The following is an 8,464-nucleotide window of genomic DNA, read 5'->3' on the forward strand; positions in this document are numbered from 1 at the left end:
GTTAGCACTTTGAGAGAGTTTTGAGCTAAATTCTGCCTTTCAGAATTGCTCCTTTTATTTCAAATTGAGGAGCAAAGTATCTGAAATCTTGCTTGTTTGTCTGTTTGTCCTACCCTCAAGGATATGGAAGATGGTCGCAGCAATATGAATACCTGACTTTCACAGAACAAATTACATGTTTGTGCCCCTTCTGTTTAGATATGTTCAGATAGTGCCCAATTATTTTTCATTCACAGTTTGTTTATTGGGACATCAGAATTCAGCACATTAGATCAGTGATGCTCAAACTCTGGTCCTCCAGGTGTTTTGGACTTTAGTTCCCAGGAGCCTTAGCCATTTTGACCAGTAGTTTTGGATTCTGGGAGCTGAAGTCCAAAACACCTGGAAGGCGAGAGTTTGGGAATCACTGCAGTCTAGGTTGTCACTGCTCCAGTCAGACAGAGTCATAAGCTTGCAGACAGTTTATGACTCAAGAAGACTTAACATTTCAAAACTTTGCATCTGGAGAAAGACAAGGCAGATTGTCAGACTTCACCATCACAATAAACAAGCCAAAAATGGGTGTTCTGTGGTTTGTCAGCTACGTCCACTTCAAGTGGGAGCAATTGGACAGCATGCACCAGCATGCTGCCTTGTTCTTAATAAGCTAGAATTCTAAAGAATTCTGGCTCACTATGGCATCTGAACATGCCCAGATCAGAAGCTAAAGTAAAGTTAAATTGCCCAGGGAAGTTCAGTTGGGTAGCAGTAAAGCTGGGATACATGGTTGCTCAATCCTCTAGCATGCTGCCTCTTGTGCAAAATCATTTGGGGGAGTTTCCCATGCATAAAAGAAGAACACAATTTAACTGTCCAAACAAAGGTGTGTAGAAGCCACTAACAAGCCCTAAACTGCAGCTGAGCAGCTCAGCTAGAAGTGTTGCCTTGATTTTTACCCTCACTGTATTGAATTTTAACTCACTGTAGTTATATAATGAGGTTTTACATATTAAGTGGTTTCCTTCTCATTGGTTTCAGAACACACAGGTTGTTTATTCCAGGAATACCACCTGGATATTTTTAATTTTTTAATTTTGTTTCTCAGATTGTATCTGTTAAGAAATAATGTCTGGTTTGAATTCTTTTTTATGAGCATCGTAATTCACCATTTCAAACTAATATGAAGGAAGAAGAAGTGTGATCTATGTGCTAAATGTTTTGCAAATTTGGACTTTATAGTGTGTTTCAAGTGCATATGTGTAAATGTTTTATTTTTCTACCATTCTGTAATATTGTTGAGTAACTCAAGATTTATTTGTGGATAACAGTGCCATTTGAGTTGATTTGCCTAAAGAGACAGTGTTACTTGATATTTAAGCTTCTCAGGTTCTGTTGTGGAATGAAATTAGTAGTCATTTAGGGAATAAAACAACTAATTGTGCATAACTTTCATGAGTAAAAAAGATTATCCATTTTTGTATAAAATGCTGTGTTGGTTGCATGCAGTTTTTGTATAAGGCATGCCAATAACATCTTGTAACTTTTTAGTGACAGTATAACTGCACTGCTTCCACAGAGTTACTAGCATTGTACTGAGCTATGTAAAGAGTAAACAAGATCTAATAAAGTGATGGAACCCAGATTTGTTGGTTGATGTATTATTTATCTCTGTAGATTTAATATCCACTGATTTGTCTTAAGACAGAAATATATGTTAGAAAATATGGATGCAAAAATAGAAGAAAACTAGAAAGCCATTGAACAGTACTGATTTGAAGTCCCTTAGTTTGAGACAAGCAAATCAGTCACAAGGCAAGGCTATCAATTATGTCATTTAACTTAGTCGCTACTGATCTGACCTATTTCTTTGGTACACAGGAGGGAATGTGCTATCTATAGAAGTAAATATTCTATATTTCAAGTTATTTCCATTGCTGACTTCGCCTTGGCAGGCATTGTTTCCTTTTGAATAAGTCTGAGCATTTAATATTCACTAATCCTCCCTACCTACTTCAAAGATGTCTCTTATAGTTGGGACACCATCTGGAACAGAATAGGATAGGGTTTGGAGGCGGTAGGGGGAATGCATACCAACTGAGTACACTGACTTAAGTGAGAAGAAATTATTTCTACTCAGCCAAAGCTATGATCACCATCCTATCCATACTTACTTGGCAAGAAGTGTGTGTGTGTGTGTGTGTGTAAACTGTTTTGCATTGGAGATCTTGGCTTGCATTGAAGAAATATATAGCTCACAGAAATATTACTGAACACTGTGATCCAAAGTGGAGTAAATCTATTGAATCAATGGGATTTACTAAGTGTTCATTTACTGTTCTGTAACTGATTTTATAGGATTAGTCTAGATAGGACTAATAATGAGATTAAGCCCATATACAATTTACAAAAAAGGTCCATGGGAGGGGAAAGAGAAGTGTAATTGACAGAATGGAAATCTGTATTTAATTTAAATAGTAACTAGGTTATCTTTGTGCACCACATTCACATCTGAAACTTGCTACATCTGATGCTTGGGGAAGCTGGGATAGAATGCCTGAAACCTACACGCTACATATGCAGAAGTTATTTGTCTGCTGGAATTGATGAGAAAGCAAAATAAAATTATTAATGGCCCCATACAGACAGGCCAAAATAAAGCTGCTTTGGGTCACTTTGGAGGTACACTGTTTAAATGATGCATGCGTCCTAAGAGTCCGGAAGCTGCGCCAAAGCTGTGCTCCAGACCTTAGAATGGGATCATGCCTTTGGCACAGCTTCCAGACTCTTAGGACACATGCAACATTTAAACAGCATACCTCCAAAGTGACCCAAAGCAGCTTTATTTTGGCCTGTCTGTATGGGGCCAATGTAATGCAAATTAATACTGAACTTGAAACTGTTTTTTTTTCTTGTACACCTCTTGTTTCAGCTACAACCCTAAAGAATTATATATGTGTAAAAAGTAACCCAACCCAGCCCTAATTTGACATAATCCAGATTTCATCACTTTGTGCACATGCTCTAATAAGATTGCATAACTGTCAAACAGGTCTTCAGTGAAAGTGAACATCAGTTGCTGGTGAAAAACCTCTCTTTTGCCAACCCCAGATTTCTTCAAAGATGAGCAGTGGATCAGCAATTTCAATGGTACTTATGTTATTGATAGTTGAGTTGCAATATCCGCATAATGGTTCACAAGATCCTCTTGCAAATTGGCTCTTGACACTTTGAGAACAAGCATAGCCACCCACCCACCATCTGATCACAGTCTTTTTCTATATTCAGTGATTCACATTTGTTACAGAGAAAAAAGGAGGGGGACCTGGCCATGTAATGTTATTGCACAGAAATGATACATCAGTTACAGTTGCAGAGTTGATTACAACCCATCCAGTGGCCATCTTACTCCAAGCATATCTGTCACTATGACTAGGCTAATTCTGTGAAGTGTAGGTGTACAGAGTAGCTGCAAGTAAGTAATAAATTATAATAAATGTGTATGTGTATGGTAACATATAGGAAATGCAAGAGGAATATATCTTACTATATATAGATATCAGAGACATACCCATGTTAATCTGGAGTATCAGTATGGAAAGGGATCTTGCAGCACCTTTGAGACTAATTGTGTGAAAAAAGTTGTAGCATGAACTACATCTGAGGAAGTAGACCAAGTCTACAAAAGCTCATGCCACAACTTCTTTCTCACTGTTAGTTTCAAACGTGCTGCAAGTTCCCTTTGCATACATATAGATATCAGTTTGTTGTTGTGCACCTTCAAGTCATTTCTGAATTATGGCAACAAGGTGAACCTAACAGGGTTTTCTTGGCAGAAATTGTTCAGGATGTGTTTGCCCTAGCCTTCTTCTGAAACTGAGAGTGTGTGACTTGCCATGGTGACTCTTTGGGTTTCCATGGCTGAGTAGGGATTTGAATTCTGGTTTCCCAGAGTCCTACCCCTTAACTCAAACCACTACACCACACTTACGTTCAGAGCATTTATTCGGGAGAAAATCCCACTGGGCCCAATGGTACTTATTTCTGACTCAAAATGGATAAGATTAATCTCCTAAACCAGAATCCCATTGAAAGGTGACAGATTAGAAGTGCTAGTAAGCTATTATTTGTGTATACTTGTGTGGGATGAAGCAGAGCAAAGCCATACTACTGGCAACACCCTTGACAGTGTGTACCTAAAATCTGGACCCCCTTGATTACTAAGCATCAGTTTTGGCAAAAGGATCCTTTACACATCAGCACCTGCTAGTGCAGAACCAGTGAATGGGTATTCTGATTTTGGGAAGGCTTGATCTGTGAGCATTTTGCTTGTAGGTCACAGCTTGGTAGGAATATACCAAGGAGAAGAGGTCACCATACTGGAGCTTTGTGAAGGCCTGTCTAGTACAGCATTCTGTTTCTCTAAGAGGCCAAAGAGATGCCCATGTATTAGCTACCCTCTTAGTCATCTTCTTTAGCAATTAGTATTCAGAGGTGTTTTGGTTACAGAGTTATGCCCACTTGTTTGAGAGTGAGTCCCATTAATACAGTCAGGCCTTTGTCTGAGTAGGTGTATATAGGATTGCACTGTTAGCCATCATACTGTCACAAATTCTGGCTGGAAGTCAGTGTGGAATATTTTTCCTCTGTGTTTGCTGTAGTCTGAAACAGTTACTTTTCTTAACTGGAAGCTAAAAAACATTTTCTGTGTTTTAGTCTATAATCAGTAGTACTTCTTAAAATATACAGGATGGGTTATCCATGGCTGGCTTACCAGACAACTTTTGTATTAAACTTTATTTATGACAATATTAATATACAAAACAATGAATTTATATTTGATATTTTCATTTCATGCTAAACTGAGTATTTCTTATTTTTTTTTCCAGAGCAAAAAAGGTGAATGAGGTATCTTTCTTTCAATATATTGTGTATCCGGATCTTTATAACTATGAGGTTTCTTAGCATTTGTGTTAAACTGATGTTTACCTAGCAATGTCAGATTTCCTGTTAATTTAAATTAAATTAATACAACAATAACCTGTAGACATTATCTAAACAACGCAGGTAAGCAGGTTTTTAAAAATCAACAAGCAAGAGCTTCCTTCACTTGAAAAGTGTATGGTGATAAAAAAAATCCTAAATCTAAAGCCTACTTGAAAATGTCATGAGTGATAATAAATTTTCCTAAATTCTGAGATATTTAGAAATCATGCCTGTCTTATTGCTTGTTGCATTTAGGTTTGAGCCCTTAACAGTTATAGGTACAGGGGAGAGCATGGGGGGGGGGGGGAGAAGAAACACATACAATCAATGAGAAAGTAAAAATGACTGCAAACTTATTGATTACCTTTTACTATGTTTAGCACAGCATATGCAAGAACACAATCATTGAATAGCTGAAATGCCAGCGGATGCTTGTTAGCCCTTGTTAGCCCTTCTGTGGGAGAACTCATATGGGGTGTCAGGGAGTAAAGTTGGCAAGTCAGCCTCTGAACTGGATGTCAACCCCATGGTCCCATAGGCACGTTATAGACGGGCCTAAGCGGCGCCGTCGTCGTGCCGTGAATATGTGCGAGGGATGCACCTTGCCCCTCGCGCGTATTCCGTACGTCGAGATGGCGGCGCCCTATACAGATGGGCGTGGCCATCTTGACGTAACGGATGCTGTGCATCCGGACGTCCAAACCCGGAAGAGACGTCGCAAGTGTACGCTTTGGCACTTGCGACGTCTCTTCCGGGTTGCCGGAAGGAGCGCGATTTTCGTGCTCCTTTTTTACAGCGCGGGGGAGTCGCACGGTTTGGCTGTAGCGGCTTCCCCGCGCTGCAACTGGCAGCGGCCCAAGACCGCCCCTTTTGGGCGGTCTGTAACGGGCCATAGTTAAGCATATCTTCCTAATCCCTAGGAATGGAACTGGTCCAATTCTGACAATGCCATGTGTGTTAAAGTTTTTGTGACTGAAATAAAATGTGGAAAGAACAGTGACAGGTTGTTGTGACAGATGTAAAAATTCCACAAGCATGATCCTTGGGTAACATTACTATCCACTTCTGGACATTAATTGCCATTAACCTCTGGAGCTCTGGTGGCACAGTGGTTAAATGCTGGTACTGCTGCCACTCACTCACAAACCGTAAGGTTGCGAATTCAATACCAGCCAGGGCTCAGGCTTGACTCAGGCTTGCATCCTTCGGAGGTCACTAAAAAGAGTAACCAGCTTGTTGGGGGGAAATTAGTTTACAGTTGTAATCTACGTAGAGACTGCTTAGAGCAGTATGAAGTGGTATATAAATGAAGCTGCTATTGTTATTGCTATTGCTCTGGTAACCAGCTGCTAACAAGTCTACAGCAGTTCTAACCAAAACACCAGGGTGGGAAGGGAGGGAAAGTCCAATCTGACACCAAGGCCAAGCAACACAGTCAATCCCAATTAATTTAACATGCCCAGAGTTGAGAGGGAAACACCTGTCCCAGGTCTGCTGTTACAAAACCCACAAAAAGAACAACTAGATGCAGTGTGTGAAGAACATAGGCAGCCAAATCCAGCATACCACAGATCATTCATTGCTCTGGTACGGCACACTGCTATGCAATAAAGCAAATACCTTTCCTTAGGTTTTATTACCCAAGGCTTGAACCTGATCTTACACACAACATAGTTCTCATGTATATTTATTTGAAATTAGTCCTTGGGGCATTCAAATGACATTGATGGACATTTGGCACTATAAAAATGTGTGGTTAATTTGGTGGCTGAAATGAAACTGTTCCATGCAGGAAGACTGGCAATATGAAACACATTTGAGTCCTAACAATGCTACATCCATAAGTCATTCTAGTAGTCATAAGTGTTAAGGAAAATGCAACATGGGATATACAGTGATGGAAATAAAACATGTATGTGAGAGTCACTATGACTAAGCAAAAGCAATTAAGAAGCCACACAGGTGTAAAAGCTAATGTAATTTAGCAGTCCTAAATGCCAAGGACAGAAATGCAGAGTGTATAATTGAAAACACCTGAGAATTATTAAGTGGACAAGGTGAAATGATGAAATCATTAATTATGGGTTGAACTATGAGAACCAATCAAAATGGATGTACACGCCCACTGGGTGGAAACTGACAAGAGTGGGTGGTGTTTTACTGTGGCTATAATAATTGCTATGATTCCCAATGTATTTTGTGGAGTAGTGTGGAGTAGTGTGGGTAGTTGTGGAGTATTGTATATAGTAGAATAAAGTAGATCTTTTATATAAGACTACTGAGTTGTCTGGTGTCTTGGGTGAAGATACAAGAGCCACCAGGAACCTGGAGAAGTGTGAAGACTTCTGTGGAGCATGAGTGAGAAGGCTTGGAGAGTTTGTCAGGGTCTTCAGCCTATTCTCTGAAACTCTGCTGCTTTAGAGCAAAGCTTTAACCACTGGCCAAAACTGGTCAGCGCCGGTGCATAACAAGGTGGTGAGTTAGAGCCAGAGGTGAAGAGCTACAACTCCCATCATCCCTGACACATTTGAGTCCTAACAATGCTACATCCATAAGTCATTCTAGTAGTCATAAGAACACACACACATACATTTCCTCTGTAGCTGGAAATAAAGGCAATCTTCTGCAAGTTCATTACTTGAGCAACACTTCACTCCTTGCCCACGATTCCTTACTTTACATTATGGACATTCAAAATGACAGCCCTGAAAATTAGACTCATCTAGACTAACCCAGAAGCTGGGAAAGTTACTTTTGGACTACACCATTCAGAATCCCCTAACCAGTCTGTCCAGAACAGAATTCTGAGTCAATTTTTAAAAAAAAAACCTTTGAAAAGCTGTTGAGTCCAGCGAAATACTTCTGTTGGCTCTGAGAAATGTGAGGAAATAAAATGTAAAATGGGTTAAAGGGGAGGGCATCACTGGTGAGAGTCCTGCTTGCACTTCAACATGCCATAAGATGGTGCTGGACTTGGCAGGGGTGAATAGGGAAGATACTTTAGATATCATAGGAAAATGAGAAGCTGCCTGCTACTGAGTCAAACTAGTGGCTCACCAAGTTAATTTTGTCTATTCTGACTGGCAGTGACTCCTCTGGGAGAGCTTAGTGGGCACCTTTCCAAGCCCAGTCTGGAGAAAATCAGTGCTTTAAATTGCACTTGGAAATGAGGTAGCCACCAACTCACATGTCTCAAAGGCCCTTTCATGCTCCACAATTACAGCAGCATGATTCCACTTTAATTGCCAAACTTCCATCCCATGGAATCCCAGAATTTTCAGTTTAGACCTATAAAGCTCAATATGGCTTAGGTTATATGGACCTGCCTATGTTGTGAGAACTTCTGGGGAGGCCCTTTGTCTGTCCTATCACCCTTGCCTATACACCAGATGGGAACATGGGAGAGAGCTTATTATTATTATTATTATTATTATTATTATTATTATTATTATTATTACTTATATAGCGCTGTAGATTTACATAGCGCTGTACATACAAACAA

The sequence above is a fragment of the Sceloporus undulatus genome, chromosome 3 (assembly GCF_019175285.1).
Source record: "Sceloporus undulatus isolate JIND9_A2432 ecotype Alabama chromosome 3, SceUnd_v1.1, whole genome shotgun sequence".
In the NCBI taxonomy this organism is placed as follows: Eukaryota; Metazoa; Chordata; class Lepidosauria; order Squamata; family Phrynosomatidae; genus Sceloporus; species Sceloporus undulatus.